Source organism: Acinonyx jubatus, chromosome B2 (genome assembly GCF_027475565.1).
Source record: "Acinonyx jubatus isolate Ajub_Pintada_27869175 chromosome B2, VMU_Ajub_asm_v1.0, whole genome shotgun sequence".
In the NCBI taxonomy this organism is placed as follows: domain Eukaryota; kingdom Metazoa; phylum Chordata; class Mammalia; order Carnivora; family Felidae; genus Acinonyx; species Acinonyx jubatus.
Window position 1 is genome coordinate 47,462,073 of NC_069385.1, and position 25,529 is coordinate 47,487,601.

Here is a 25,529-nt window from a genome sequence, read left to right on the forward strand (position 1 = left end):
TCTTGATGGGAGTAGTTTAATAGAACTTGAAAGGCTTATGGCTGTTTTTGAAATTTACTTCATTATCTTATCTTTCTAAGGGGATGTTGTTATCTTTTCACATGGAAACATTTTCATGAAATATGCAAGAATGTTCCAAACAGATGGACAATTTATATATCTCATTTATGTATAGACTCTCTGGTTTTACCTCACCAAAAGAAGTTCCAGAATGCATTCCTAAAAGTTATTAAACTCATTTTTAAAGAAATCAGAAACATGCTACCTGAAGATTTAGGCAAAAGCCGTGATGATCATACTGACTCAAACAAAACAAAACAAAAACAAAACTCACTTCAAAAACATATACGCAACTTTAGTTTTAGTGACATCCATGCTGTGCTAGTTTCTCTTTTGACACACGGTTATTTCAAAAGAATCTTCGAGCATAAAGTTTATAAATGATAAAATAATAAATCTGTTAATTAAATGGGATATCAATCATATTGAAACATGGATTAATAAAAAACAATTCATCGAGAGATATAGTCTGTTTAGTTTGCTGAAATGAATCAGGAAAAGACATTTTTTTAACTGATAAAATAAACAGGAAATTGGAGATTTTCTAGTGTGTTCTAAGGTACATCTTTGTGTTTTTTAACTTAATTAATTTAACCAAAGGGATAGTTTTGCCACTGCTATCAAGTTTCCAATAATGACTATAAATTGAAACAGTAATGACTGAGGCTTTTTATGAAACAAAATTTAGAACTCATTTAACTTTTTTCAAAATAGGAAATCTAACTCATTCTTATCAAAATTGATTTTTATTTCCCTGAATTAATTTCTAGAGGTTAACTTTTAAAATAATGTATGCAAATTACCATATATTGCTTACTATTCCTGCTAAATGCCAAGCACTTTTCTGAAGGCCATTTCTTTTATTTTTATTTACGTTTATTTATTTATTTTGAGAGAGAGAAGGATAGCGAGTACAGAGCAGGGGCAGAGAAAGAGAGGGAGAGAATCCCAAGCAGGCTCCACACTGACTGTACAGAGCCTGATTGTGTGGCTTGATCTCACGAACCATGGGATCATGACTTGAGCTGACATCAAGGTTTGGATGCTTAACTGCCTGAACCACCCAGGCGCCCTGAACACTATCTTTTTAGGTCAGCCTTGAAGGTGGATCATATTAGCCCTGTTTTACAGATGGTGAGAAGAGAGTGCAGAGAGGTTATGGATTTTGATTAAGGAAATACACAATGTAATTTGTACAGCCAGGGTTGAATCCATGTCTGGTGATTCTAGAATCTATGCTTTAACCACTACAGACTTTCCAAGGCTGTGCAGTCTATTGACAACGTCTGCTCAACTCCTTATAAAATAATGGTTTCTTTTTATTTTCTCTAAGTCCATTGTGTAGATAGATAAATTTTAGATAAATTCTCGCCTATATCATATATTTGATTAGCAAAAGACATTACCAATGGGCCCAAACTTTGCATATTCCCAGATTTTCCCATTATTTTAAACTACTCTTTGTGCTTTTATTTGTGATGAGATGCATTTATGCCCTTACAAGTTATCATCTGCACCTTCACTGACACGTTAGGCACAAATAACACACTTTCATGTTGTTACAACACATGAGAGTGCATAAGCCTAGAAACAAATGGAAAAAGGAAGACTTCTCCCTGTGTCACAGGATTTGAAATCTGGTGCTTTTTTCAAACAAAAACAAACAAACCAAAAAAAAAAAACAAAAAAAAAAAAAACCAAAAATGTCCTAACATAGAAATCCAATGAAGACTAATTACCATGCCTGCATGGCTGGCATTGACTGAATCTTCTTTCTTGTGTCTCCTTTTTGTCATTCAGTCTTTCCCAAGCTTTATTTTTCTTGAGGGGCTAGTTTTCTATTTAAAATAAGGTCTTCCCCCACCAGTCATTTTTTTATCACATCACATGATATATCACATCACATATATCATATCACATCACATCATATCATATCATTTCACAAGACTGACATCAATTTTCTTCAAACCACTGATTTTTACCAGAAATCATACCTTTATTTAGAAGTGGTTTCTTTTGTAGAATAGTCCTTGCAGGCCTGTCCCTAACTATTGTGAGGCCCAGGACAAGAGTAAAAATGAAAGCCTACATGCTGCATGTCAAATATTTAAAAACCAAAAAGGAGCCAACACTATGTCAAGTAAAATGTTTCACTTCCTCCTTTGGTAAATATGCCTTGAAAATTATGAAACAAACAAAAAGAAACTTTGTTTTTCTATCTTTTTTTATGAGCAGTTGGAAAAACAAAAAAAATCCTTAAATTTAATTTGTATTGTACATTTCTTATACGTCTTATTTTTCTATTGGTAAGTCAGAAAATTTTACCAAAATAATTAAATAGAGACACAGAATTCATAAAGTATTATTTACTTATAAAATATTTTTATTTCAGCAAACTTATTAATTATATTTTTAAACACAGATTTCAAATAATTTGTGTTTGGTGGTTATGCTAACATACTAAAATGTGATTAGTCAAGCTCAAAGTGAATATAAGCTCTGAATATTTTTTTATTAAAATGAAAGTAAGGATAGTTTAAAATTATCTTAATGTATAGTCAAAATGTATTTTTCCTCTAAAACATTTAAAATTGTTTAATGAATACAGAGTATAATTATAGTTACTAAATAAATGTTAAGGTCAAAATGATTTATTTATTTTTATTTATATATTCATTTGTTTAATGTTCATTTATATTTGAGAGAGAGAGAGAGAGAGAGAGAGAGAGAGAGTATGAAGGGGAAAGGGCAGAGAGAGACGGAGACAGAATCTGAACCAGGCTCCAGGCTGTAAGCTGTCAGTACAGAGCTGACGCGCGGCTTGAACCCCCAAGCAGTGAGGTCATGACCTGAGCCAAGATTATGACCTGAGCCGAGGTCGGATGCTTAACCGACTGAGCCACCCAGGTGCTGTGGTCAAAATGATTTAAATGTAGCTAAAGTTTTTAGTTACTTTTTTTAAATTATGAAATCTTATTAAACATTTTAATAAGAAGTAACTGTTAGAAATTCTCATGTTCAATGTCCATCTATCTGCAATGTAAAGACTGTACAGCGCACTTCAAGTATGTTACATCTAGGCCTACATAGACACAAGTTTAAGAGTAGTAAGACTTTTTGCTTTTGTTCTTTTTAAACTCTATTTATTTTTGGGGGGGAGGGGCAGAGGGAGAGGGTGAGAGAGAGAATCTCAAGCAAGCTCCATGCTCAGGCCGGAGCCTGAAATCCACATGGGGCTCCATCCCATGAACCAACCATGAGACCGTGACCTGAGCTGAGATCTAGAGTCCAACGTTTATCTGACTGAGCCACATAGGTACCCCAGTATGATTTGTTTAATATGGCTAAACATTCCTCAGCTGCTATGGGAAAGTCTTGTGAATACAATGTTAATTCTGAGTACCTTTGGTAGCATGAATTGAAACAAGTCTTCAATAAGGAAGACAATGCTCAGTGCTTCTGGAAATGATTCTTTTTTATGTAAGACATTATTTTACAACATGCTGTCATGAAGGAAGGATTTTACAATTCAATTTGGTTTGCTTTTCTCTTATCTACGCTCATCATTGTTTAAATGGTCCCCTTACTCCGAAGCAGATTCTGCCTCCTTTATTTTTTTTTTTTAATTTTTTTTTTACATTGATTTATTTTTGAGAAACAGAGTGAGACAAAGCGTGAGCGGGGGAAGGGCAGAGAGAGAAGGAGACACAGAATCTGATGCAGGCTCCGGGCTCTGAGCAAGCGGTCAACACAGAGCCTGATGCGGGGCTCAAACTCACAAACTGTGAGATCATGACCTGAGCCGAAGTCGGATGCTCAACCGACTGAACCACCCAGGCGCCCCTCTGCCTCCTTTAACATTAACAGTAACATAAAGCACAAGCCTTCACAGCATTTAGACATGGTGGACTTTGGTACTGAATGCAAGGCATCAGATATAAAGTATTTCCTTAGGGCCTGAATAGTGTTTAGGGTTATAAGTTGCTCTGAGTCAATGCTGAAACCAGAATCAGTGAGTAAAAGACACCCATGTATGTTTTAATGCATGAATTGTTTTCGTTATTGCAGTATATGGGTTCATCCATAGTGTGGAGCTTGGATGTAAGGACAGTATCAAAGTCCCATTCTAATGTAAGTTTCTCGAGAGCTGAGGCTTTATTATTCTTGTATGCCCAATACCTAACTTAGTACCTTGAACAGAAAATGTTCTCAAATGTTGACTGAATAAATGAATAAGGTAATTGAATAATTAAATTCATGACCTGAAAAATTTAAGATTGGGTATTTTAACCATTTTTGTAAGATGCAGGACTTCTAACCAGGCTTTTCTGTCCAAGTTCTCTCTTTGACTGTGTGGGAATGCACCCAAAAGGATAGTGTCATTCCAGTGTCATGGAAGCCTCTTCAATAGCTGGAAATTGAATAAAAAAAATCCATTTATTTTTCTGGATATCCATTGGAGGGATATTAAAGCCACTGATAGTAATAGTTGTCTACAAACCTGAAACCTATTGAACACTCTGAAACACTATTGAATACTATTCAGTGGCTGTTTTAATAAAAATAAAATAATACTTAAAAAAAAAGGTATAGAAGAAGAAATAAAGGTGGAATTGTACAATGCAACTCCAGGGTTTGAGAGTTATGTTGAGCCCAGGTACACATATCCCACTAGCAAGTAATTTTGGTTACTTAAAATGAAATAAAAATATTATCTTTTAAATTTATTTTTATTATTTTTTCAAATGGTTACTAGATTGTTGGATTCTAAATGCTTATTAAGTTGTTTGTATCTAATTCCTTACCAAAGAGAGCTATTAGGGATTTCATATGGCTTAGATGTGCTATAAAAAAATACCAAGACACTAGTTTACCATGGACCTAAATAGTTTGGAAATCTCTGACTTCTCTGATCTTATCAGAGAGTCAGAGAGGATGGAGGAAAAATTACTTGTGTAGATGTTGAGGATGTAGGGTGGATCCAAAATCAGTGAAGACTAACAAGGGGAAGGAATAGGAATTAATATCATTAATATGATAATTAATGACAAATAACCACTATTATATTTTGAATTCTTGCTCTGTGTCAATCACATTGGCAATAGGTTAATAAGCATTATGAGTCTCAATCTTAAAAGCCACCATGGAAGCTACTATTATTATCTCTTGACCAAGGTGGCCAACAGGCACATGAAAAGATGCTAAATATTTTTCATCATTAGGGATATACAAATCAAAACCAGGGAGATATCTTATCACATCTGTTAAAATGGCTGTCATCCAAAAGACAAGAGCTAACAAATGTTGGTAAGGGTGTGGGAAGAAGGGAACCCTTGAACAATGTTGGTAGAAATGTAAACTAGCATAGCCACTCTGGAAAACAGTACCTGAGTTCTTCATAATATTTAAAATAAAACTATCATATGATCCAGCAATTCCACTTTTGAGTATATATCTAAAAGAAATGAAAACAGGAACCTGAAGAGATATCTGCCCTCCTATGTTCACTGAAGCATTATTCATAGTAGCAAAGATGTGGAAACAACCTAAGTGTCTGTCTATATATGAATGGATAAAAATGTGATATATGTATATATTATTACATGATATAGACATATTATTTGTGACAACATAGATGAAACTTGAGGGCATTATGCTAAGTGAAATAAATCAGGCATAAAAAGATAACATATCACTTCTGTAAAGAATTTTAAAAAGCTGCTCATAGAAACAGAAAGTAGAATGGTAGCTACCAGGGATTAGGGGTAGGGAAAATCAGGAAATGTCAGTCAGAGGATACAAACTTCAAGTTATAAGATGAATATTCTGGAGATCTAATGTACAGCATGGTAACTATAGTTAACAATACTGTATTATACATTTGAAAGTTGTTGGGGCACCTGGGTGGCCCAGTTGGTTGGGTGTCTGACTTCAGCTCAAGTCATGATCTCATTGTTTGTGGGTTCAAGCCCCACATTGGACTCACTATGTCAGCCTGTCAGTGCAGAACCCACTTCGGATCCTCTGTCCCTCTTTCTCTGCCCTTCCCCTACTTGCACCCTCTCAAGAATAAATAAATATTTAAAAAAAGTTATTAAGAGAATAGATCTTAAATGTTTACAAAAAAAAAGAAATGGTAATCATATGTGTGAGGTGATGGAGGTGTGCACTAACCCTACTGGGGTAGGGTTCATCTTCAATTTATACAATGTTATATCTCAATAAATCTGGAAAAAACTACAAATAAAAATGGCCTTATCACATTAATGCAACTCTCTAATGTCCTCCAACAGTTTTCTACTAGCTCACTCCATTGCTTAAAAACCCTCCTGCCTCTTGTGCCAGAGAAGTTGTGTTCAATCTCCTCTACTGTAATATTTTTGACCCCCATTGAAAAAGTCTTGAATAAAGTCCTTGCCTGTTTAATTAATCATATTGATGTAATTTTTCTTTTACACTTTCCATTTCATGGAACTGGAGGTGAAGTTCAGGATGATTGAAAGTTTACTGGAACTCCTAAGGCTGGTAAATGATGGTAGATTCTTGCCCAGGTATTGAGTCCTGAGCCTCCAGGGTTTCCAGCTCTAGTGGCTGAACTGGAGGTTGGTATAGGTTCCCATTTTAGGAGAGCCAGAGAGTATGTTTGCTTGATGGAGATGACAGCCCTTGGTCTTTTGATTGTTCCCAGACACTGGATATCATCAGTGCGCACATCTTGATGCCCACCAGGGACTACTGTTTCTCTAAAATTGACAACATAAATTGTTACTAAAATTTCCTAAACTTCCAGTAACTAGAAGTAAGAAGAGCCCTGGAGTTTGGAATGGGGGTTAAAAATAAGATAATAAAAATAGGAATCCAGGAATTGGGCCGAAAACTCTCAGGGCTAAAAAGATTGTAGTACCTTTCATCAAGAGCCCAGAATTTAGGGACTGAGACTTGATTTGTGCATCAGTTCTGTTCTGGTATCAACTAAGAGATTATACATTTATATTACTTGGCACATAGTAAGCACTCAAAAACATATAGCTAAAAAGGAGTCTGCTCTGGTGCCTATGTTCATAGTCTGTGTAAGAAATGTCTTGATTCTTGCTGTAATTACAGCTTCTCTGGTTTAAAGTGCTCGTTTGAAGAAGCAGGTTTATACTGTGGAATCTATTGTTTCAGACGGAAGGTTTACATGGCATTGCTTGCACTGTAATGAGTTTGCTTAAACAACACTGCGTGACTGCCATCCTTTGGGACCCACAAGAAAATGAGCCTCTTGTGAGTCAATCTCAGCAATGAAAAAAATTTACAATAAAATTGGCTTCCGCTTTGTGTGCAGTTTACATCCACTTGTACAAGGTGAACTGATACAGGATATCAGCATGGGTTCTCACCAGGGAGGTTCTCCTGAGACTTGTAAAATAAATGATCATTTCTGTCAAGCCCCAGTGGTGTCTTTTTTCATTTTGTGCTGAAGTTCTACTTTGACATTGCAATGTTTTCTTATGCAGATTCTAAGTATTGGCTTTGTATTGTACTGATCTGTTCCTCTACAGATAATAGCAGTAAATTTTATTGAAATACAGGCTTGGGTAAAACTTCCTCTGTGCTCTCTTTCTGTTTAGGCAAGTATAAATCTCTCCCTCCAGTCTTGTTCAAGGATACCCAAGATGAAGCAGGAAGAGACAAATAACATGCAGTTCAATCTGGAAAAAAAAAAAGAGGCATTTGAATTAGTCACCCTCTCAACTTTAAAAGGGTCCAAACTCTGTAAAAAGTTCCACTGAGTTTTCTGGTGCATCAATATGACCACTATCAGATTCACGTGCCAGTTAACCCTTGAATATAGCAGACCTTGGTTTTAATGGAGTATAGCTTAGTGAGTTGGAAAACCAAAGAGATTATACAGCATTGACTTTTTTTTTTCTCCCTACGTATTTCTGAATTTGGGAAATTAACCCTTGAGAGTAAGATGAAAGATGGAAACAAACCTTTGCTACTGACTCATTCCATTCCATATTAGCTTTAAATTATGTTTATGATAGACATAAGTGACTTGTGTCAGAGGAAAGCAAATTTGTATTCATAAAAGTGACTGATTTCCCAGGTGGATTATAGTTTTATTTAAAAACAAACCAATAAATACCAACCTAATAACTTTTGCAACTAACAATAACAAGTAAATAAAATAAGAGCTGAGCTAGCTTAGTAAAAGTTGGAGTTTTTTTTATTAACTTGTTTTATTTTTTATTTTTTTAAATTTACATCCAAATTAGTTAGCATACAGTGCAACAATGATTTCAGGAGTAGATTCCTTAGTGCTCCTTACCCATTTAGCCCATTCCCCGCCCCACAACCCCTCCAGCAACCCTCTGTTTATTCTCCATATTTATGAGTCTCTTCTGTTTTGTCCCCCTCCCTGTTTTGATATTATTTTTGTTTCCCTTCCCTTATGTTCATCTGTTTTGTCTCTTAAAGTCTTCATATGAGTGAAGTCATATGATTTTTGTCTTTCTCTGACTAATTTCACTTAGCATAATACCCTCCAGTTCCATACACATAGTTGCAGATGGCAAGATTTCATTCTTTTGGATTGCCGAGTAATACTCCATTGTATATATATACCACTTCTTCTTTATCCATTCATCCATCGATGGACATTTGGGCTCTTTCCATACTTTGGCTATTGTTGATAGTGCGGCTATAAATATGGGGGTGCATGTGTCCCTTCAAAACAGCACACCTGTATCCCTTGGATAAATACCTAGTAGTGCAATTGCTGGGCTGTAGGGTAGTTCTATTTTTAATTTTTTGAGGAACCTCCATGCTATTTTCCAGAGTGGCTGCACCAGCTTGCATTCCCACCAACAATGCAAAAGAGATCACTTTCAATGCATCCTCATTGACATCTTTTGTTGCCTGAGTTGTTAATGTTAGTCATTGAAACAGGTATAAGGTGTATCTCATTGTGGTTTTGATTTGTATTTCCCTGATGATGAGTGATGTTGAACACTTTTTCATGTGTCAGTTGGCCATCTGGATGCCTTCTTTGGAGAAGTGTCTATTCATGTCTTTTGCCCATTTCTTCATTGGATTATTAATTTTTTGGTTGTTGAGTTTGATAAGTTCTTTATAGATTTTGGATATCAACCCTCTATCTCATATGTTATTTGCGAATATCTTTTCCCATTCTGTCGGTTGCCTCTTAGTTTTGATGATTGTTTCCCTCACTGTGCAGAAGCTTTTTATTTTGATGAGGTCCCAGTACTTCATGTTTGCTTTTGTTTCCCTTGCCTCTGGAGATGTGTTGAGTAAGAAGTTGCTGCAGCCAAGATCAAAAAGGTTTATGCCTGCTTTCTCCTCGAGGATTTTGATGGCTTTCTGTCTTATGTTGAGGTCTTTCATCCATTTTGAGTTTATTTTTGTGTATGGTGTAAGAAAGTGGTCCAGGTTTATTCTTTTGCATGTCTCTGTCCAGTTTTCCCAGCACCACGTGCTGAACAGACTGTCTTTATTCCATTGGGTATTCTTTCCTGCTTTGTCAAAGATTAGTTGGCCACACGTTTGTGGGTCCATTTCTGGGTTCTCTATTCGGCTCCATTGATCTGAGTGTCTGTTCTTGTGCCAGTACCATACTATCTTGATGATTACAGCTTTGTAGTATAGCTTGAAGTCTGGGATTGTGATGCCTCCTGCTTTGGTTTTCTTTTTCAAGATCGTTTTGGCTATTCGGGGTCTTTTCTGCTTCCATACAAATTTTAGGATTGTTTGTTCTAGCTCTGTAAAGAATGCTGGTGTTATTTTGATAGGGATTGCATTGAATATGTAGATTGCTTTGGGTAGTATCGACATTTTAACAATATTTGTTCTTCCTATCCAGGAGCATGGAATCTTTTTCCATTTTTTGTGTCTTCAATTTCTCTCATAAGCTTTCTATAGCTCTCAGTGTATAGATTTTTCACCTCTTTGGTTAGATTTATTCCTAGGTATTTGATGGTTTTTGGTGCAACTGTAAATGGGATGGATTCCTTGATTTCTCTTTCTGTTGCTTCACTGTTGGTGTATAGGAATGCAACCAATTTCTGTGTGTTGATTTTATATCCTGCAACTTTGCTGAATTCATGAATCAATTCTAGCTGGTTTTTTTGGTGGAATCTTTTGGGCTTTCCATATAGAGTATCATGTCATCTTCGAAGAGTGAAAGTTTGACCTCCTCCTGGCCGATTTGGATGCCTTTTATTTCTTTGTGTTGTCTGATTGCAGAGGCTAAGACTTCCAATACTATATTGAATAACAGTGGTGAGAGTGGACATCCCTGTCTTGCTCCTGACCTTAGGGGGAAAGCTCTCAGTTTTTCCCCATTGAGGATGATATTAGCATTGGGTGATTCATATATGGCTTTTATGATCTCGAGGTATGATCCTTTTATCCCTACTTTCTTGAGGGTTTTTATCAAGAAAGGATGCTGTATTTTGTCAAATGCTTTCTCTGTATCTATTGAGAGGATCATATGATTCTTGTCGTTTCTTTTATTGATGTGAAGAATCATGTTAATTGTTTTGCGGATATTGAACGAGCCCTGCATCCCAGGTACAAATCTCGCTTGGTCATGGTGAATAATTTTTTTAATGTATTATTGTATCCAGTTGGCTAATATCTTGTTGAGGATTTTTGCATCCTTGTTCATCAGGGAAATTGGTCTATAGTTCTCCTCTTTAGTAGGTCTCTGTCTGGTTTTGGAATCAAGGTAATGCTGGCTTCATAGAAAGACTTTGGAAGTTTTCCTTCCATTTCTATATTTTGGAATAGCTTCAAGAGAATAGGTGTTAACTCTTCCTTCGATGTTTGGAAGAATTCCCCTGGAAAGCCATCTGGCCCTGGACTCTTGTTTTTTGGCAGATTGTTGATTACTAATTTGATTTCCTTACTGGTTATGGGTCTGTTCAAATTTTCTATTTCTTCCTGTTTCAGTTTTGGTAGTGTAAATGTTTCTAGGAATTTGTCCATTTCTTCCAGATTCCCATTTTATTGGCATATAATTACTCATAATATTCTCTTATTATTAATTTTATTTCTGTTGTGTTGGTTGTGATCTCTCTTCTTTCATTCTTGATTTTATTTATTTGGGTCCTTTCCTTTTTCTTTTTGATCAGACTGGCTAGTAGTTTATCAATTTTGTTAATTCTTTAAGAGAAACAGCTTCTGGTTTCATTGATCTGTTCTACTGTTTTTTGTTTTTTTTGTTTTTTTGGTTTTGATAGCATTAATTTCTGCTCTAATCTTTATTATTTCCTGTCTTCTGCTGGTTTTCGGTTTTATTTGCTGTTCTTTTTCCAGCTCCTTAAGGTGTAAGGTTAGGTTGTGTCTCTGAGATCTTTCTTCCTTCTTTAGGAAGGCCTGGATTGCTACATACTTTCCTCTTATGACCACCTTTGCTGCATCCCAGAGGTTTTGGGCTGTGGTGTTATCATTTTCATTGACTTCCATATACTTTTTAATTTCCTCTTTAACTTCTTGGTTAGCCCATTCATTATTTAGTAAGATGTTATTCAGTCTCCTAGTATTTGTTACCTTTCCAAATTTTTTCTTATGGTTGATTTTGAGTTTCATAGCATTGTGGGTCTGAAAATATGCACAGTATGATCTTGATCTTTTTGTACTTGCTGAGGGCTGATTTTTGTCCTAGTATATGGTTTATTCTGGAGAACATTCCATGTGCACCGGAGAAGAATGTATATTCTGCTGCTTTAGGATGAAAAGTTCTGGATATATATGTTAAGTCCATCTGGTCCAGTGTGTCATTCAATGCCATTGTTTCCTTGTTGATTTTTATATTAGATGATCTGTCCATTGCTGTGAGTGGGATGTTGAAGTCTCCTACTATTATGGTATTACTATCGATGAGTTTCTTTATGTTTGTGATTAATTGATTTATATATTTGGGTTCTCCCACATTTGGCGCATAAATGTTTACAACTGTTAGGTCTTCTTGGTGGATAGACCCCTTGATTATGCTATAATGCCCTTCTGCATCTCTTGATACAGGCTTTATTTTAAAGTCTAGATTGTCTGATATAAGTAAGGTTACTCTGGCTTTCTTTTGCTGACCATTAGCATGATAGATGGTTCTCCATCCCCTTATTTTCAATCTGAAGGTGTCTTTCTTGGGTCTCTGGTAAACAGAATATAGATGGATCTTGTTTTCTTATCCATTATGTTACCCTATGTCTTTTGATTGGAGCATTGAGTCCATTGACATTTAAAGTGAGTACTGAAAGATAAGAATTTATTGCCATTATGATGCTTGTAGAGTTGGAGTTTCTGGTGGTGTTCTCTGGTCCTTTGTAATCTTTGTTGCTTTTGATATATATATATATTTCTTGCAGGGCTGGTTTAATGGTCACAAACTCCTTTAATTTTTGTTTGTCTGGGAAACTTTTTATCTCTCCTTCTATTTTGAATGACAGCCTTGCTGGATAAAGAATTCTTGGCTCCATATTTTTCTAATTCAGCACATTGAATATATCCAGCCACTCCTTTCTGGCCTGCCAAGTTTCTGTGGATAGGTCTGCTGCAAACCTGATCTGTCTTCCCTTGTAGGTTAGGGGCTTTTTTTCCCTTGCTGCTTTCAGGATTCTGTCCTTGCCTGAGTATTTTGTGAATTTGACTATGATATGCCTTGTTGATGGTCAGTTTTTGTTGAATCTAATGGGGGTTGTCTGTGCTTCCTGGATTTTGATGTCTGTGTCTTTCCCCGGGTTAGGAAAGTTTTCTGCTATGATTTGCTCACATAACCCTTCTACCCCTATTTCTCTCTCTTCCTCTTCTGGGACCCCTATGATTCTGATGTTGTTTCTTTTTAATGAGTCACTGATTTCTCTAATTCTTAAATCGTGCTCTTTTGCCTTAATTTCCCTCTTGTTTTCTGCTTCATTATTGTCTATAAGTTTGTCCTCTATATTGCTGATTCTGTTCTGCCTCATCCATTCTTGCTGCTGTTGTGTCCACCCGTGACTGCAACTCAGTTATAGCATTTTTATTTCATTCTATTTTTTACCTCTTTTATCATTGCATAAAAGGATTCTAATCTATTTTCGACTCCAGCCAGTATTCTTATTTTCATGATTCTAAATTCTGGTTCAGACATCTTGCTTGTATCTGTGTTGGTTAAATCCCTGGCTGTCATTTCTTCGTGCTCTTTCTTTTGGGATGAATTCCTTCATTTTGTCATTTTGAAGGGAGAAAAGGAATTAATGAGGCAGAAAAATTAAAATTAAAAATAAATTAAAATTAAAAAATATTAAAATCAAAAAATTAAAAAATTAAAAACACACACATACACAAAATCAAATAAATGATGCTAGATCCTAGGTGTGTTTTGGTCTGGATATTGAAAGTGGTTTGACAGATTAGAGGAAAAAAAGGGGGAAAAAAAGGAAATTGTTTGACAATTTGAAAAAATGAGTACACTGAAGTAGACTAAAATGAGATGATGTGAGTAAAATAGAATTTGAAGAAATTTACAGAAAAGTAAAGAATATAGTAGGAAAAAATAAAGAAAAATATTTTTAATAAAAATTAAAAATAAAAAATGAAGTTTTTCTCTTTCTGTATTCAAGAAAAAGAAAAGAAACAAAAAAGAGCAAAAAGAGAAAAATCATTTGAAAATTTGAAAAAGTGAATACACTGTAGTAGACTAAAATAAAATGATAGACGTAAAATAGAATTTGAAAAATTTACATAAAAGCAAAAAGTATAGTAAAATATTAATGAAAAAATATTTTTAATAGAAATTGAAAGTAAGAATGAAGTTTTTCATTTTCTGCCTCCAAGAAAAAGAACAGAAATGAAAATAGAAAAAAGAAAAAGAAAAAAGAAAACAAGGAAATCGTTTGAAAACTTGAAAAGTTAAATACACTGGTATTTAGTGGACTAAAATAGAATTATGGAAGTAAGATAGAATTTGAAAAAATTTACACAAAAGTAAAAAATATAGGAAAAAATTAAAGAAAAATATTTTTAATAAAAATAGAAAATAAAAATGAATTTTTTCTCTCTCTGTATTCAAGAAAAAGAAAAGTGAAAAAGAGAGAAGAAAAAAAGAAAGAAAATTGAATAGATGGACTTGCTAACAGATTGAAATAGGACTGAAATTATTTTGTTTTCCCCCAGAAGTCAGACTATGTATCGCTTTATAGTCCATAAACTAAGCAGGTGGTGAGACTTGTGTTCTTGAAGAGCGAGGTTGGCCCAGTTGGGTGGGGCTCAGTGTAACGGCTCTGTTCTCCACTAGATGGCGCTGCTAGCCTACTGGGGTGAAGCGTTGTGGCGCTCGTAGGTGCATATGTGCATGTGCCGGAGCAGTGAAAATGGCCTCACTCAGCTACCCAGTCTCTGGTACGGGAACTCTGTTCTCTCCTATCAGCAATTGCGCACCTATCCTCTGTCTTCAGCTTTCATCCACTCCCCGCTTTTTCACTGTCTGTGACCAAGCCCCAGGCAGTACCTCTCTCCCGAGTTTTGTCTCAGATGCAGCTGTTTTCCCGGTCCCTTACTTCTGAAGGACTGCGGCTTTGACCCATTCTGCCCTTCTGTGGGAGGGTCTCACCGAGCAATGGCCAAATGCTGGCTGCACCCAGGAATGCCTACTGGACCCTGCTGCTGCTGGTGCCCGGAGACTGGGGCCACGTACGAGCCTGCCCCAGAAAAAGTTCGCGAGATAGTGTAGCAGCAGCTTTTCAGGGATTATGGAAGATCACAGCACATATCTGGCACCTGGCTTCACACTTAATGACCTTGTACCAGCACCAGCTAATGTGGCCATTTTCTGGGGTCTGCTGGGACCAGGTGGCTTCAACAGTCTCTACCAAATGTCCTTCCAGCAGTGGAACTGCTTTTCCCGTGTGGCCCAAGAACCTCCCAGATCCCACTCTGTTCCTGGACCCCACTCTGTTCCTGGGGATTTGCCCTTCCCACCAGAGCACCACCAGGTATCCAGCTGCAGAGTTTCAGACTTTGCGCTCCCCTTGTTTACAGTCTTAACGGAATTTAAAACCCTCCTCTTTCTCCTTTCTCCCTTTTTAGTTTAGTCCCTGCGGCTGTTTCTAATTTTCCACTTTCTCTCCAGCTGCTTTTGGGGAGGGGTGCTTTTCACATATTCTCCCCCACCCCAGTCCATCCTCTCTCCGCCTGCAAAGGCAGCTTCCTGCCCACTTCCAGCTTCTCTCTCCCCAAGTTCACCTCTCCACACCACGTACCTACTGAATTCTGTGGTTCATGTTGTGCAGATTGTTGTGTTAATCCTCCAATCAGTTTTCTAGGTGTGTAGGATGGTTTAGTGTTGGTCTGGCTGTATTTCTCGGACGTGAGATGCACAAAAACTTCCATGCTGTTCTCAAAAGTTTGAATTTTTGTTTATTCTTGATCCGTGAGGGTCAAAGCAACTCATTCCTAGCTGTTCTTGTGCTATAGGTATGTGGGTAAATTCATGTGTTTACACTCTGTGTTCAGTTTATCTGTTGCATGACTCATTAGACCCTAGCAGGAAATGAAAGATCTCTTATTCCCAAGAAATGGCTTGTCTCATTCTGCCTTTCACTTTTTTTTGTTTTCCAGAGCCTAGGTTTTAAAATAAAAGTTTGCACTGCTCAAAGTCAGCATCTTCTCTTCTACATCTAATTTTCTGTGGATAAAACAGGAGGCAGATGGTGGCTGATCATAATAATATTAATATGACATATTGAAAATTCCATTTATATATGGAGTACCTTTTAATAATAGGAGAATTATTTTAATGTTAGGATACCTCTAATATAAAATATATGAAAGTCTATTATATTTTGAGATTCATGAAGATGCTGGCTGGCACATGCCTAAGTGGTGTCAGATTTGGCAAACTATAGTCATAAGCACATCCATATTTGAGATATGAATAGTTGGAAGTATCTAGATAGAGAAAGACATATGACAGAAACACCTTTAAAACAATGAAACTTTCATTAATTCTGAATAGTATACTTGTATGTGTGTTTTCATGGCATAGAATTAAATTGTGAGTGTTAACACCAGAAGCCAGAATCCCTTCTGAATAACTGCTTCATGCTGCCTCATGTTTTATGCAGATTATGTTTTTGCTAGAACTTCCATTGCTATACTACATTAAACTTTAATGCACTTAGAGAAGAATTAGATTATAAAAATTACTGTTAATATTTTTATGTCTATGTAAAACATTAAGAAACTTATTTGAACATTTTAAAAGGAGACATTGAGAGGAGAAGAAAGATGAATAGTAGTAGAGGAGAAAAATGATTATTTTTAGCCTAAATATAATATAATTTGATGCTCAGTCGTAAGATTAAGCCAATCCTTCACAATCAGATTCACAATAAGATGTACTTTCAAGAGTGACTCTTTAAAGGGAGCTTAGGTGCTAGGTAGTCTTTTTAAATTAGAGTCTTCTTCAGAAGTGAGTGTCTAATACTTGTAGAATTTTTTGGCAAAATCAAAATGATTTTTATAATTACACAACAATATCTTATATATTGTGGATATACAATTAAAATATAATAAAATAAACTATAATAAAATATAATAATATGCTATGAAGAGTATGTTCTTTTTATAAATATTTTACACAAATTTCCATTAGTTAACACACAGTATAATATTAGTTTCAGGTGTACAAAATAATGATTCAACACTTCCATACAGCAGCCTGGGTTCATCATAACAAGAGCCCTCCTTAATTCCCATCACCTATTAACCCATTCCCCACCGACCTTCCCTTCGATAACCATCAGTTTTATTTCTGACAGTTAAGGGTCTGTTTCTTGCTTTGCCTCTCTCCCTCTCTTCCTTTCCCTTTGCCCATTTGTTTTGTTTCTTAAGTTCCACATATGAGTGAAGTCATATGGTATTTGTCTTTCTCTGACTTAACTTATTTTGCTTAGGATAATATTCTCTAGCTCCATCCACATCGTTGCAAATGTGGATCATTGCAAGATTTCATTCTTTTTATGGCTGAGTAATATTCCGTTGTATATATATACCACTTCTTCTTTATCCATTCACCCATTGATGGACACCTGGACTATTTCCACTATTTGGCTATTGTGGATAATGCTGTTATAAACATCAGGTTGCATGTGTCCCCTTGAATTAGTATTTTTGTATTCTTTGAGTAAATAGCTAGTAGTGCAATTGAAGGATCATAGGGTAGTTCTACTTTTAATTTTTTGAGGAAGCTCCATACTGTTTTCCATAGTGGATGAACCAGTTTTCATTCCCACCAGCAGTGCAAGAGGGTTACCCTTTCTCCACATCCTTGCCAATACTTGTCGTTTCTTGTGGTGTTGATTTTAGCCATTCTGTCATGTGTGAGGTGATATATCATTGTAATTTTGATTTGTATTTCTCTGATGATGAGTAATATTGACCACCTTTTCATGTGTGTGCTGGCCATCTGTATGTCTTTTTTTGGAAAATGTCTATTCATGACATCTGCCCATTTTTTAATTGGAGTATTCAGTTGTTGCTTTTTGTTATTGTTTTGTTTTTGGTTTTTTTTTTTTGGTGTTGAGTTGTATTAATTCTCCCTTTATCAGATGTCATTTGCAAATACCTTCTCCTGTTCTGTAGGCTGCCTTTTGGTTTCTTGATTGTTTTCTTTGCTGTGCAGTAACTTTTTATTTTGATGAAGTCCCAATAGTTTATTTTTGCTTTTGTTTCCCTTGTCTCAGGAGACATATCTAGAAAGAAGATGCTTTAGCCAAAGTCAAAGAGGTTTCTACATGTGTTATTTAAGATTTTTATGGTTTCAGGACTCGTATTTAGGTTTTTTATCCATTTTGAATTTATTTTTGTGTTTGGTGTCAGAAAGTTGTCCAATTTCATGCTTTTGCATGTAGCTGTCCAGTTTTCCCAACACCATTTGTTGAAGAAACTGTCTTTTCCCTATGCATATTCTTTCCTGTTTTGTCAAATATTAATGACCATATAGCTGTGGGTTCATTTCTAGGTATTCTATTCTGTTCTATTAATGTATGTGTCTATTTTTGTGCCAGTACCATATTATTTTGATCACTACAGCTTTGTAATATATCTTAGAGTCTGGAATTGTGATGTTCCCAGCTTTGTTTTTCTTTTCTTTTTTTAAAAGTTTATTTATATATTTTTGAGAGAGAAAGAGAGTGAGAGAGTGTGTGCACAAGTGGGGGAGGGGCAGAGAGTGAGGGAGAGAGAGAAATACAACCAGGCTCGGCACTGTCAGTGAAAAACCTGATGTGGGGCTTGAACTCACAAACTGTGAGATCATGACTTGAGCCAAAACCAAGAGTTGGGTGCTTAACCAACTGAGCCATCCAGGAGCCCCAGCGTTGTTTGTCTTTTTAAAGTTTGCTTTGGTATTTGGGGTCTTCTGTGGTTCCATATACGTTTTAGGATGGCCCTTTCTAACTCTGCAAAAATGCTGTTGGTATTTTGATTGCATTGAATGTGTAGATTGGGTAATATAGATATTTTAACAATATTTACTCTTCTAATCTATGAGCACGGAATGTCTTTCCATTTCTTTGTGTCATTTTCAACTTCTTTCATTGGTGTTTTATAGTTTTCAGAGTACAAGTCTTTCATCTTCTTTGGTTAGGTTTATTCCTAGATATCTCATGGTTTTGGGTGAAATTGTAAATGGGATTGATTCCTTAATTTCTCTATCTGCTGCCTCAGTATTGGTGTATAGAAATGAAACAGATTTCTGTATCTTGATTTTGTATCCAGTGTCTTTCCTGAATTTGTTTATCCATTCTAGCAGTTCTTTTGATGGAGTCTTCCAGGTTTTCTATATAGATTATCATGTCATCTCCAAAAAGTGAAAGTTTAACTTGTTCCTTGCTGATTTGGATGCCTTTCATTTCTTTTGTTGTTGTCTAATAGCTATGGCTAGGACTTGCAGTACTATGATAAATAACAATGGTGAGAGCAGACATCCCTGTCTTATTTCAAACCATAAAGGAAAGGCTCCTAGGTTTTCCACATTGAGGATGATATTAGTTTTCATATATGGCTTTAATTATGTTGCTGTTTGCTCCCTCTAACTTTACTTTTTTGAGGGTTTTTATCATGAATGGATGTTGTACTTTGTCAAATGCTTTTTCTACATCTATTGAGATGATCATAGGGTTCTTATCCTTTCTTTTATTAATATGGTGTATCACGTTGATTGATTTGCAAATATTGAACCACCCTTGCAAACCAAAAATAAATCCCACTTGATCATGGTGAATGATTTTTTTAAATGTATTGTTGGATTCAGTTTGGTAGTATTTAGTTGAGGATTTTGGCATCTATGTTCATCAGGGATATTGGCCTGTAGTTCTCTTTTATGATTATAGTTTCAGGGTAATGTTGGCCTCATAGAATGAATTTGGAAGTTTTGCTTCCTTTTCTATTTTTGGAATAATTTTATTAGAGTAGGCATTACCTCTTTTTTAAATGTTTGATAGAATACACCTGTGAAGCCATCTGACCCTGAGCTTTTGTTTGAGAAATTTTTTTATAAGTGATTCAGTTTCTTTGCTGGTTATTGGTCTGTTCAAGTATTCTTCTATTTCTTCCTGTTTCAGTTTTGGTAGTTTATATTTTTAGAAATTTATGCATTTCTTCCAGATTGTCCAATTTGTTGGCATATAGTTTTTCATAATATTCTCATATAATTGTATTTCTTTGATATTGGTTATTTCTTCTCTCTCATTAGTAACTGTATTTATTTGGGTCTTTTTTCTTATTAATAAATCTGACTAGAGGTTTATCAATTTTATTAATTTTTCAAGGAACCAGTTCTTGGTTTCATCAATATGTTCTATTGTGTTTGCTTGTTTGTTTGTTTTAGTTTCTATATCATTTATTTTGGCTGTAATCTTTATTATTTCCTTCCTTATGCTGGCTTTAGGTTTCATTTTTTGTTCTTTTCCTGCCTCTGTTAGGTGAAAAACTCGGTTGTTTATTTGAGATTTTTCTTGCTTCTTACGGTATGCTTATATTGCCATATACTTCCTTATGACTGCTTTTGTTGCATCCAAAGGTTTTGGACCATTGTGTTTTTATTTTCATTGTTTCCATGTGTTTATTTTCTCCTTTTATTTCTTGATTGATCCATTCATTGTTTAGCAGAAATTGTTTAATCTCCATGTATCTGTGGCCCAAACCAAACTACAATTTCCTTGCTAAATATTTTGTAGCTATAGTTAGTTTTTAGTATTCCTTTCTGTAGATCTGAGTTTCTATTTGGTATACTTTTTCTTTAACCTGAAAGACTTCCTTTTACCACAGGTCTGTTGGTAATAAATGATTATTTTTTTTAATCTATGGTATCTTCAGTTTTCAAAGGATAATTTTACTGAATAGAAAATTTGGGATAAAAATCTTTTTTTTCTTTTAACATCTTAAAGTTGTTAAATCATCTTCTTCATATCTGCATTGTTTATGATGAGAAGTTTGTTTACCTTGCACTTTTAGGGTTCCGCATAGGCCACCATGTATGCAAATGTGTCTTTTTAATCTGGATGTTTTTGAAGTTTTCTCTTTACTTCTATATTAAGTAATTTGTCTATGATGAGTAAACGTATGGAGTTCTCCATATTATCCTGCTTAAGATAAACTGAGCTTGAATGTGTAGGTGAAATTACCACATTTGAGAAATATTCATTCACTATTACTTACAATATATTTTTCTGTCCCATATTCTTTCCTGAGCCACACAAATATTGTTGCATATATCAATAGTTCATTCATTTTATTGCTGAGTAGTTGTCCACTGGATATACCACAATTTGTATATTCATTTATCAGGTGATGCACTTTTTTTATTGTCGTTTTTCAGCTTTTATTTAGCTATTTTAAATAAACCAGGACTATGGGGAGACAACTGTCATGTGTCTTTTAATTAAAAAGAAAGGAAAAAAAAGAAAATCATTGGCTTATAAAGTAAGTGACCCCCAAAATTCCATATGACCCAATATGAAAATATTTTAACATGAAAATTAGGCTGCCTTCTTGCATATATGGTTTTGAATATATTTTATTTTGGTGTATTAGACAGATTCACAGTCAAAAGCACATTTTCTAACTCTTTGTTCAACTTCCAAACAATATGCTAAAAGATGTAACAAGATAAACTTTGAATTTTCATTAATTCACCAAAAGTTTGCTATAGGTAAAGAGTTGGTTTGGTCATTTTGATATATTTTTATTAGAGAACAATAGAACACAGGATTTTCAGTATTTCTCTTAGACTTTTCAAGGTCCAGAGGTTAAGATTACTTCCTGCCTTTCATTTCTACAGTGAAAATTTTCTCCAAGATCAGAAGTGCTATTGATGAACTCTGTGGCTTCTAGTCTCAACTGTGAATGATGCTGTTGGTTTTCACAATCATCCTGAGGGAGCTCATATCATAAATTGATTTGCAGTCATGCAGTCTGTGGTGTCAATTTGTAGATTTGGCAAAAAGTAGAAAAATCAACTCATTAGAGTCTTAGTCTTGGTTGTGAAACCAGTGGTCTTTCTATTTTCAAGTAAAAAATTGTAGAATTATCTATAATCTGTGTAATAGATTTTAGCTTTGTTGGGTGATTAAATTTATGGCTTGTAGAATAGTTTAAAAAATTTTTTCTACAATTAAATCACAATAACTTGTACATATACTAGGTCACTTTCTAAATATTTCCAAATACATTCTAGACATTTTATAAATAATCTACTCAAGGGAACTAGAAAGAAGCATGTGGAATTTTCTTCTATTCTAAACAAATAACAAATATGTAATGGATTAATTATTTATCTAACTCCAATTTTGAAATAATTATGATGTAAGTATTTATGATTTTATTAAAACACCTTTTGCTTCCTCTCTGCACTGTCCCCTTCCCCCCACTCCTGTGCCACTTAGATGACTAGAGTGACGACTTTTATGCCCAATGCATCTGCTTGAGGGTCAGACAGCAAATATATATAACACAGATGATTAAGCTAAAAAATAAGAATTATAAATGACCTATGGTACTGTTTATAGTTAGGAAGAGATTATCTATATGTTACTGTCCTACAAAGAGTTCTATAAAAAAATGAATCTTCAAAATTACCATCAGACCCAAGTATATTTAGTAGTGTTGTTAATCATCTTAAGAGTATTTTCACAGAAAGAATGATACAAGGATATCTCCAGCTGTGTGTAAAAAAACATTTGTAAGACTTTTGAATTGAGCTTGTTTATTGTTGTTTGGCAAATGAGCCACATCATTTCACTCATACCACTGTTTTGACAAGGAATAAAATTGATCACATATTATGCCAATTATCAGTTGGTAGTTTGGGAGCACAGTGAATAGCAGGGAATACCTTTGCTCTTCCTGTACTTTTCCCTGGCAGTCAAGTAGAGACATACAAATAAACAAATGCATAGTACAATGAGTGCAGAAATAGGTGTTTATTCAATTTGTATGAAAGCAAGGGACAGAAAGCAATTTGTTCTTATTTATGATTAATCAAAGGGGAACTAAAGGGGATTAAATGACCTTTGAGAGGGCTTTAAAGGTCTCGAAGAAGACAATGAAGAGAGAGTAATTCCAGGTAGAGAGAGCAGCACATAGAAAAATTCAAAGGTGGGGAAACAGTATGCTGTGTTTAGGCTATGTTATTAAATCACTGGAGTATAAGGAGTGAGAAAGAAGTAGCAAGACAGAAGACAAACTGATGGGTGAGACAAATCAGGAAAAGCCTTATGTGCCAGTCAATATATATGTACTGAACCTAAAGTCCCAGTGAGTTCTTTGATAAGAGGTGAATTTTAGGCAGTTTAACCCGGGGCATGGTGGAGAAAAAAGGTCAGAGCTGAAGGAAAGGAGACTAATCAGCAGGCAGTGAAAAGTCTCAGCATGAGATGATAAGGTCTGATTTAAGGTTGTGACAATGGTGATGGAGAGAGGGAACAGAAGTAGTAGATACGTTTTACATGATATATCATAATGTATGTGTCACATAGGGAAGGTCTAGAATGATCTCCAGCTTTTTGTATTGAGTAAAAAAGCAGAATGATAACATTATTTGATGTAGAGGATGGGAATAACAGAGTGAGTTCTGAGAAGAAGTATAATATTGTTAATTCTGTAGCTCTTGTTTGTACTGTATTGCCTTTCTCTCTGGGGGAAGGGAGTGCAACCACAAGTCTGGGTTTGTACAGTACAGTCTCAGTGTATACCTGTTGTTTTAGATACTGATTAATAACTGATAAGGTGTATGGTCATATTCGCTGTGATATATTGTTAAGCTAAAAAGAATGATTTTTTCTACCTTTTATTCCTTGGAAAAATCGTTGTTTTGAATTCTCTTGCTTATCTTCTAAAAGTCCATGGAAGGTGGGTTCTAAATTAAGCCATTTTTTGCTCTTATCTCCTATACTCGAAACTACCTTATTCTCTTGATGTCAGACTAACTGATCTTCTTGTTCTCCAAAACCATAAGTACCTCTGTCAGACTCTTACCACATTTTATTATATTTTTATAGCATATATAAAGCTATTTTTTATACATCCACCTCCAGTAGATTGTCACTTCCTTGAGTATAAGAACTTTATTTAAAAAATTCTCTAGCAGCTAGAAAAGTGCCTGTCACATGATAAGTGTGCTCTCCCTCTCTCTGTCTCTCTCTGTCTCTCTGTCTCTGTCTCTCTCTGTCTCTCTGTCTCTCTGTCTCTCTCTCTCTCTCTCTCTCTATATATATATATATTCACATTAAGGAGGATGTAACTTTTCCCCATATGTTCTTGGCTACTTCCTATCAAAGAAAACTATTATAGATAAAGGGTTTGGAGAATTTTGGAATTATCTGGAAAAGTCTGGTGATTTTGGTACTATGTTCTAGAATTTTGTCTCTTGTTATTTAGTTATTTTGGAGATTTTTAATGACCATGACTCCTAGTTTTGCTATCTGCAAAATGACCTTGATTTCTCATGGCAAAGATTGTTATTGTCATCATATATTGGCACTTTGTACAGTGACAAAAATAGCAAATATTTGTTAGTGTTGTTATTTTATTACAGGTATTAATATTTTACAAGATTTACAATGATAATGTTTTCTTTGAAGTGGCAATTATTCTTCATCACTGAGGCTTTTAATGCAACTTCCTAAATTTAAAGACTAGAAGTATTTGGGAGCCTGGGTGGCTCAGTTGGTTGGGCGGCTGACTTGGGCTGAGGTCATGATCTCGTGGTACTTGAGTTAGAGCCCGGCATTGGCTCTGTGTTGACAGTTCAGAGCCTGGAGCCTGCTCCAGAGTCTGCATGTCCTTTTCTCTCTGCTCCTCCCCTACTCGTGCTCTGTCTTGCTCTGTCTCTTGAAAATAAATGTTAAAAAAAAAACTTTAAAGACTAGAAGTATAATTATTTGCTGAAGCGGCTAACTGAAAAAAAAAAAGTCTTAGTTAAAAATAACAGTGCCAATGAATGCAACTCTGAACTGAATGAAAATGAGTCAGTTTCTATAGGAATGCTATAGAAGTACGTTTAAATTTTATTAAAACCCCATGATTTTTAAGTTTCCTATATAGTACCCTCATTAAAAATACGTGTTTTAAAAGTGAGATGATATGAGTACTTTAGACATACATATATATATACATATACACATATATATACACATATATATGTGTATATATATATACATATATACGTATATATATACACATATGTATATATATATACACATATATACACATATATACACATATGTGTATATATACGTATATATGTGTATATATATATGTATATATGTATATATATATGTCAGAAATAAGAATGTAAAAGAAAAGGTATCCAGAAAATTGAAAAGGGAAAAGGAAACTAATCCAACTGACTGGAACTATTGAGTCCAGTGTGTCCATGGAGAGAAGGATAGTGGTGAAATTAGCCCAAAAGTCAGAGGGGGAAGGAAGTGTTGATATGAATACATTGCAAGTGTATTATATCTGCTTTCAGCATCGATTAAGTCTTCAGAAGGCACTAAGCAGGGGAATAAGAGCTATGAAGTAAATATTAAAAAACTACTGCAGTATACTGTCCTCAAGAAATCAATATACTAAACAAAAATGACACCAAGGTAAATATATACACATTTTATATTAATATAATACGGATATTTGAGAGTAGACACTGTTATTCATGTTATTTTTAATATTTATTTGCATATTATATCCAAAATGGTATAATATATATACACATTTAACATGGTATAATATTACTGTTTTACGTATGTTGTGTTTGCCCAGTAATTTTCAAATATAATATTCAGAATCACTTTTAAATTTGGGAAACACCACATAGAAAAAGTTTCAAGTATAAAAGCTAATATGGCTCTGTTGACATGCAGTATATGATATATTTGTCTCTTAGACATGCTCGAGAATTGACCAAGTGGTTAATTAATTTA